Genomic DNA, 9,328 nt, shown 5'->3' with positions numbered 1-9,328 from the left:
GCCCTTGCCCTCCCCTCCTCGGTCCTGCTTCAACTCTGGAAAAGCCTAGTGAGTAGGGGGAGGAATGCAGAAAAGCTGAAGTGTCAGAAAAATTCATTATCCCCTTGGGAAGAGTTAGACCGCTTAATACCACATATAAGATTAATTCCAAGAGGATAAAAAACATCTAAAAACAAAAAGTAAAACTGTAAAAGAACTAGTCGAAAATATTGTTAAATACTTTTAGAATCATGGGTTAGAGAAAGTCTTCAAAATCGAGATGTCACAAAAATGTACAGAGTTGACCACATGAAGCTTTAAAATCCCTCTGTGTTGTGAAATACCCAAACCAGAGACAAATGACAGAGTCATAGAAACTAATTGCAAAATATATTACAAATACAAATATCCTGGGGGAAAGTGGGTGATAGGCATGGAGAAGGGCACCTGTTGGGATGAGCACTGGGTGTTGTATGGAAACCATTCTGACAATAAATTATATTTAATATTAAAAAAAACAAATAAAAATATCCTGAAAATATAATGATGGTTTCTGAACAGCAAGGATAAGAAACAGAAAAGCAATTCCTTAGAAAAATCTAAGAAAAGTGAATAGGCAATTCTCCAAAGGAGAAATACAGACACAAAATTTGACAGAGGTAGCACTAGAAACTAATGGAGAAGAAAAGGTCTCTTTAGTTAGTGCTGTTACATCAATTAGTTATACACACGGAAAAAAGGAAATTCGATGGCTAACACATATTATAAGAAAAACTAATTTCCAAGTGAATAACTCTTTACATGAAGAAAAGAAAATGTTAAAGTACTTAGAAGAAAATACGATTTAACACTTCTGTTTTAATAACCTTGGGGCAGAAGGGGATTTCCTTAAAACAAAAACTACTTGATACAAAGCCAAAATTTTACAAATGTGATTATATGCTTTTTAAATGTTTATTTTTGAGAAAGAGAGAGAGAGCAGGGGAGGGGCAGAGAGAGAGGAAAGACAGAATCCCACGCAGGCCCCTCACTGCCAGTGCAGAGCCACACATGGGGTTCAATCTCATGAACTGCAAGATCATGACCTGAGCTAAAACCCAGAGTCAGAGGCTTAACCGACTGAGCCACCCAGGTACCCAAAATATGATTATGTTTTAAAAAATTGTTTTCCTCAAAACCATCACTTTACAAAGAACTATGAAAAAGACAAGCAACAAGTTGGGCAATATGTTTGCAACATGCATAATTGAGGCAGTGTTAGTTTACAGGATGTATAAAGTCATCTTATACAAATTAATAATCAAAAAGATACTCAACTTCTAACAATATTGACAACAAATGGGTAAAAGAAATGATCTGACAGTTTGCAAAAGTGTCCAGATGACTCACACACATCTGAAAAATTTTCAACCATGTAAGTAATCAGGGAAAAGCAATTAAAATCATAAGGCAGTATCTTTGTACACTTTTAAGATTGGCAATATTTGAAGCGTCTGAATAGACCAGGTATTTGTGATGCGGGGAGAGTCAGAACCTTTCATGCAGTGCTGTTGAGAAAATACATTAGTAGAAAAATTGGGGGCTGAAGTTTGTCAGTGTCTATTAAAGTTGAAAAAGGCTTAACAAAGAAATATAGTCTCAAATTATGATAAGATGTTCAACTTAGCCAGTAATCAGAGAAATGCAAATAATGCGCAGTATACGTCACCAGTGCAAAATCGATAATATTCAATGTTGTCAAGGAATAAGATAGTATCTATCAACATTTAAAAACTGTGTCATTGGGGTAGCTGGGTGGCTCAGTTGGTTAAGCATCCGACTGCGGCTCAGGTCATGATCTCACAGTTTGTGAGTTCGAGCCCCGCGTCGGTCTCTGTGCTGACAGCTCAGAGCCTGGAGCCTGCTTCGGATTCTGTGTCTCCCTCTCTCTCTGCTCCTCCCCCACTCACACTCAGTCTTGGGGTATTTGGGGGAAACCAAGTTAAAAGTATAACAAGACACTTTAGATTGCCAGCATTTTTTAAACTTTCTGATTGAAGTATGATGTATTTATATATCTTAATTGTGCAGCCTGATAAATTACCACAAACTGAGACACTGAGCATAACCAGCAGCCAGATAAAAAGCAGGGCCTGGCCAGCTCCCTGGAATCCCCCCCTTGAGCCCCATCCACCCTACTCCCCTCCACAAAACAACTGACTTCTAACAGCCTAGATGAATTCTGAGTTTGCAAACAATATAGTTTTGTGATATCAAGCAATTGCAAAATTGGAAGGGAAGTCCTCTCCTTCAGTACTGGGAGGAATTTCTGGAGCAGTTAGATAACACTCATGTTCTTAATTTCTCAGCCTCCCTTTTCCATCATTCATTTCTGACTCTCCTTGTCCTTTTTAATACAGGTTCATTTGTGTTTCCTCTTACCTAATTATGATTCATCCAACCAACAATTGCTATTGTACTTCCTGCTAGAACAAGCTTGCTCTTAGAAACGATTGTTAATGTTGACCTACGGTGCCTCTCATGTTCATCAATTCTGAGCTGCCTGCCAAATGTACCTGCCTCAAAATATCTTTCCCAATGTTGCCTTGTCCTTCCGGTCATCCCCAATTCCATTTATCATTTCCCTGATGAAAACTGAAATTTCTTCCAATTGCAAGTGTACTTAAAGCACTCCACCAATGAGATAAAATGGAAATGCTGTCTATGAAGCATCTCCCATAGAATCTAGTGCAGAGTGTAGTCCAAAATGTTTCCTTCCTTTTCCCTTTTGTTTAAAAAGCCTCACTTGCCCTCAAAACAACTCTGAACATCATGAAAAGCCACACTGGGGCACTTGCACAGAGCATAAAGAATCCTTTTCTCTTTCAGAGAAATGTCCTTTGGTGGGCCAAAGTTTTGAAATAATATTTGTGCTTATTCTTTTGACAGTGATAAATACCATCTGTGAAGTTGCAGTTTCCTACAGATTAATTTTATTAAGCTGTTTCTACTCAGTACAATTCTTACGGTGTTTCATTCTCAGGTAAGCAAAGTGACAGGGACAGAGAGCAAGCAACCTGAAGCCAGTAGACATGGCACACGGTGTGTGTCCCCTACAAAGGCAGGGGAACAACTCTCCAGAGTAGATGTCAGAACCACTTCCAGTGCAGGACCTGCTGGGCTCTACCAGGTATTTCAGTGTGGTGGTGTTTAGCCAAATTCTCCCCATTTCCGTATTCCTGTGATATGGCTTCCTGTAGCTTGTTGTGGCTTCATTTGTCTGGCTTACCCCAAATTACACCACAACGCCCCAGAAAATATTTATTCTGATAGCAGCCTAATTTTCTCGGGGCTAGAGAAGTAGGCAAGAAGACTGAGAAATTGACACATTCCTTCAAAACTTAGCTGCTGCAAGATTTAAAGAAATAGTTGTAAATTCCATGAAATCAATATTGGTACCTTATAGATGCTAAAATGCTATCCTGTATTCAGAGAAGGCTCTTTTCTTTCTACAGTGTCAATGAACAGTCTAAACATTCATGCAGGGATATGTACGTGAGGCATTTTTTATTCCCTGATTGAAATAGAATTGCACTAAACTCCTTCATCTGCTTCTTGCTCCCACATGACCAGTGGCCCAGAGCTTTTGATTTATTTAACTTGTTTATTTATTTATTACCAAAAACACAGAGAATATTCTGCAAATAAACAGCCCTTTCATAGACTGCATCTTTAGTTGTGGTCTCATTAGTACTCCTTCCCTTGGAGACGCCCACCATCTTGGAAAGATGCAAAGCTGTTTTTGATACATTTAGTAACTGACAAACCCCTAGTCTTTGAGTTTCTCCATCATCACGAATGTTAATTGAATAACCTTTTGGCCCTTGATCTTCTGAACCTCTCAAACACTGTTTGTATAACTATGGAGACAGGAGCAGGAGTTCTATGACTAATTGGAACTTGAGGGAAATGTGGAGCTCAACTTGGAAACTATTCTTTTTCTAACTTCTCTTTCTTGTCCTCCAACTACAGCCACGCCCTGCAGCTCTATGCGAGGCCATCTGCTTGTTTCTCACTGTACTTGGCTCTACAAGGACCTTGTTCACTTTCTTGTTTTCTTTGGAAGGCTTTCAGGACATGCCACCCCAAAATTTGCCACTTTAGTATTTTGGTTACTTTGAACTGAAGACATGTGAAAAAGAACAAATGCAGAGAGACGCTTTCTCTCTTTGAGCTCCCCTTATCTGCCTAAAGACTGGTCCTCCAAAAGGAACTCAATTGTCATAAATCCCCTTCCGGGAAGTTTCATCAACCAAGGAAGATAGACTCATTACAGGAGAGGAGACTCGAAGTCGACACCCTACCCAGACACACTCGGTCACACACTATCACATCTCCCACCTCTTCTTTTAAAGGCCCATTTGTCTCTCCTAAAAATCACTTACTGTCCAAATGGTCTACATACCCTCTCCCCTTCTCCTATTAATATGGGTATATAAACTCTCAAATCTCACTGCTTTTGGGGGTATTCACTTTTTCCCTGCAGTGCCCTAAGCATGTAATGTTAAAAATTAATAAACTTGTATAGTTTTTCTCCTGGTAATCTGCCCATTGTCAGTTTATTTCATAGGGTCAGTGATAGAGCCAAGAAAAGTAGAGAAAGAGAGTCTTTCTTCCTCTGTACTGTGATCCTTTTATCCTGATTAGTATGCACATAGTACAAATACCCTCGTGATCTCCAGTCTTCTGTTTTTAGCTGCTTCTAGGATGTTGCCACTCACTTGATCTCAATGCATCCAGAGCTAAACTGCTTATCTCTTCCTGCCTCCTAGAATCAACTTCTCTTTCCCATTTCTAAGATTCTTCTGGTTAAATTTTCCAAAGGCTGGTGACCTTATCTGGAAACAAAAGGGGACTAAGTATTTTCTTTGGTTAGAAGATGAGATTATGAGTTTCTTGAGGGCAAGAGTTCCTTTTTATTTTATTTTTATAAAAATGTTTAAATGTCTATTTTTGAGAAAGTAAGAGAAACAGAGGGTGAGTGGGAAAGGAGCAAAGAGAGAGGGAGACACCAAATCTGAATCGGGCTCTAGGCTCTGAGCTGTCAGCATAGAGCTCAATGTGGGGCTCAAACCCACGAACCACAAGATCATGACCTGAGCCGAAGTCGGTCGCTTAACTGACTGTGCTACCCAAGCCCCCACAAGAGTTATTCTTTATGATTTTTATTTACTGTAGTGCCTGGTGAAGCATCTCAATGAATATCTATCAATTATTGACAGGTTGATTACAATACTGTGTTAAAAGAGACAAAATATTATACTTCCCAAATGTAATAGTGATTAGCTAAAACATGGTAAGAAAATGTAACTATATCAGAGCCTATCCATTTCTGCTATCAAAACAATTGGCTTATGAATGGCGAGTGGGTTCTGGCCTCCATGAATTTCAGTCCTATTTAACCAAACTAGTGGTGTGGAAAGAGATGAAAGTGAATTATACTTTACTAATCTCATTCGAACTGGCCCTTTACATACAAAAATTAATAAATTAACCCCAAAGGTAAAATCCTAAAACTCTCTTCAGTCATGGCATAATTATTATAGTACCTGAAGCAACAAAAGAAAACAAAAACAAAATAAAACCCAACAACCCTCATTCTAAAAATATTCAAACTTTTCTTCTAAATGTAACGATTCTATGTGCATGATTACTTTGTGCAATACACCATTACTATGACTGGGTATAGCCTAAATTCTTCAAAGGCGTTTTATTCTAAGAATGACTAGGTCTTTAGAGACTCTACCCCATAGTGATGCATGAACTCTTTACCTTGATGCAAGAAAAACATCAGCAGAAGCTTACCATGAGGTTCATGAGATTAACACCTTCCCCCTTTAAGAATCACCCTCGGGTCCTCGACAATTAATCAACTACATAAGGTTGTTTTTCAGCTTTCTGAACTAACTATGTTGTCACACAGGATTGGAAGATAGGCTGCAGGATTAAGGGCTTTGCTATGGGACAATGGCTTGAATACTCAGGATGACTTTGTGAGAAAGACACCACAGTTCCCTGGTGTGATATCTTTAATGGAAGTGATAAAATGTGAACTGCTTTGGAAGATGACTCCCTTTTCAAATGATGGCTGTGAACCTATTTACAATACTCTTTATTTAATGTCTTCCTGTTCATTGTGTTTTCTTCTTCTTACACTGGAATTAACAATTAAGTGTGTTTTGTCGGCTATCACCTAACGGTTTTTTTCCCACTAAAACATGTTCCATCTCTGACAATAATGAAAACTCCGTGAATAAGTGTACTTTGAGAATACAGCATATTAAGGCTATTTTTTTTCCCCTGACAGTTCTGTGTAGATCTAGGTCATTCATTCATTTAATTAACCATTTGCTGCCACCATTATTATGATTATTATTAAATTATTATTGAGCACTCGTAGTGCAAGAAGCAATGCTTGTGTAAAGTGGGATGAAAGATAAATAAGAAAGTATACAAGAGTTTTGAGTCTAACAACAGGGTAGAACTTGTAGCCTCAATAGTCACAATCAAAGCAGAGAGTTAGAAATGTCACCCACTTGCCCACTCACTTTACATTGCTGGGCTTCCATACTTTATTCCCAGCATTTGACTCCATCCCTTTAGCCACCACCACTTTGCACACAAGAGAAGTTTCCCTCCCCACCAGGTACCTGAATCTAGATCTCATTTCCTGTCCAGAAGAGTGGGTGCTCAGGGTCTTTGTCTCCAAGTATGTTCTCATTTTGCTCTGTTTTATCCCCTTCGCCCACGCGTGTATCATAGAGGTGGGTCATTTCTAAAGAAGTGCCTCTATTGCTGCCTGTCCAACAGGTTGTATAAGTGGATGACTTTCTTCTCCATTTCAGCACTGAGGTGGTAATTCATTGCACTTTCTACCCAGAGTGCACCATTCCACAGCAACCACACCCCGCCCTGCTTCTTGTGGCATTCTGGATCACCACCATGACACCCTCCGACAGGCTAGCACAAAACAAACGCAAACAGGCAAAAGATTCAGGGGAGAAAATTTGGCTACCTATCAACATCACAGCATTCAACTGTTCCCACAGCTTCCTCTAGAACCCATCCACAAAGAGGAGAAAGAATTGGGCACATGGGGGAGGAAGATGAGACTCTGGCCAGCATCATACTCAGTTCTACTGCCAGTGGTGATAGAAAAGATGTGGGCTGCAAAAACTCTTACTGAATCTTTCCACCATCTCAAAAGTAACCTGAGAGGCACCAAAGCAGTCCAGTGGATAATCCCCAGCACTGAAATTTGTGAGGGGATGGGGTGGTGGTTGTATCTGCTCTACCGAGGACCTTTCTTGAGGACTTAACAAATTGTTCACTTCTTACTTTCTCCACACTACACCTTTCCTACATCTGCCAGCTTTGATTCTCCTGCTCTTAGTAGCATCAACAACTTGATTCTAAACTCTTGGTTCCTTGCTCCACATAAGACCTGGGTGCTTACAGTTTAATTGCTCTTTCTGTATCTCCTCCAGCACTAGCGTCTTTGAACTCATGCTGTCTCAAAGGAAGATTCCCAGACCTGGTTCCGGCTTTCCCAAAGGCTCTTGCCCTTTTCTCTTTAGGGTTATGATATTCAGACAAAAACCAGGTAATGAGGAGCTTGCTAACTGAAAGTTTTAGAACAGAATTGTTGAGTCAAGGCAGTGCTGGAGAAGATGAACCAAGTTGTGTTAGCTTTTGCAAACCATGACAAACAACCTCAAGAAATCTGGTGGCTTACGAAAAACCCCAAAAGCATTTCTCACTTAAGTTACAAAAGGAGGGCTGTAGATCTGTTTCAGTTCTGCTGACATAGGTAAGCTCTTCTGAGACCTGCTTAGTTCTGACACCCAGAGATGGAGAAATTTCTATATGACACCTGTTATTCTCACAGCAGAGGACATGAATACAATAGAGCCTGGGCCAATCCACGTAATATAAAGCTTTCAGTCAAATAAAGCTAATGTCATGGAGATTTGCAACCCATCTGCTAAAGGACGGTGAGCCAAGTCCTGATCACGTATCTTCTTTCCCTGGTATGTGGGGCAGATCACTTAACACAGGGTAAGGATGCATAGTTGTATTTTGAAATAAAAGCAAATATTTAGAAACAATATCATAGGGAATATAGCTAAAGGGAGGGGAGAATAAGTAAGGGTCCCAGTTACCAGAATGGGGTACAAAGCAGTTTTGTCCTCAAGAGATAGGCAATAACTCAATTACTAATTTCTATTGTGTGTGTGTGTGTGTGTATTTTATTACAAGCAATAGACACCTAATTCAAATTAGCTTAATTGAAAAGGAGACCTAATGGGTTTACAACTCTGGATGGAGTTAAGGGATGCCAGCTCTATGCTCACAGATAATGTCCCCAGGAATAACTTTTTCTCTGTTTTAGCCTCTTTTATACAGTTTCAAAATGGCCCCTAGAAGCCCCAGGCTTACAGTTTATCAACTTAACAACCCCCATGGAAAGAAAAATACATATTTACCAATAACTCTAGAATAGTCTTGAGGTTGACACTCATTAGTTCATACTCCTAAAACTAGTTCATATGTTAAGAGGAATGTGATAGTTACCTAGACCTGGGTCACATGCTCACACACAGAAATGGAAGTGAAGTCAGCCACACTTGAAATACTTGAGTGAAGATTGGGGAGGAGTTCTCCAAGGAAATTTGAGGTGCTCTCGCCAAATGGGAATGCTGAGGGTCCCACAAAGAAACTAGGGAGAATTGTTGGTTAAGTTAAATGTATTCTTGCTAGGCAAGGGAAAACAAAGTCTCACCAACAGGGGAAGTTACGGCAGCATTTTTATAGGAGTAGGCTAAAAAGGTCAAGTGAAACTCTGGTGATGTTGGGCAGGATTTTGGAAATGAGGAATGAGTAGGGCAGGTGGACAACACTATCAATAGGTTGGAAGCCATTAAGTGAGGATTTTCCAGTAAATTTTTTAATGTAATATTTCAGTCCTCCTCTGAGACTGGTTTTTCCAGCACAGTTATAAGCACTAGCTTGGCTCTTGACTGATTGCAGGCTGCATTCTTGGTAAATATCCATTTCATAGTGAGGGGATAGATGCCTGGCTGGTAAAAAGAGCAGATATCCACAAGATGGGTCATAGTGCGAGCCTGAGGACAGCCATTGGGCTGACTTGATGTGGAGTCACTTGAATGACTAATCCAAGGCCTCATATATCCCTCTTGCTTGAGTGCAGGGTTAGATCAAGGGTTAGGTGACCATCAAGAATTTCGAGCTGTGGTTATTGGCCTTCCAATATTGGTTGACAGGCAGTAATGGAGCACGAGTGACCTTT

The sequence above is a fragment of the Herpailurus yagouaroundi genome, unplaced genomic scaffold, assembly GCF_014898765.1.
Source record: "Herpailurus yagouaroundi ecotype Mexico unplaced genomic scaffold, PumYag 100, whole genome shotgun sequence".
Taxonomy (NCBI): Eukaryota; Metazoa; Chordata; class Mammalia; order Carnivora; family Felidae; genus Herpailurus; species Herpailurus yagouaroundi.
This window is presented reverse-complemented; position numbering follows the sequence as displayed.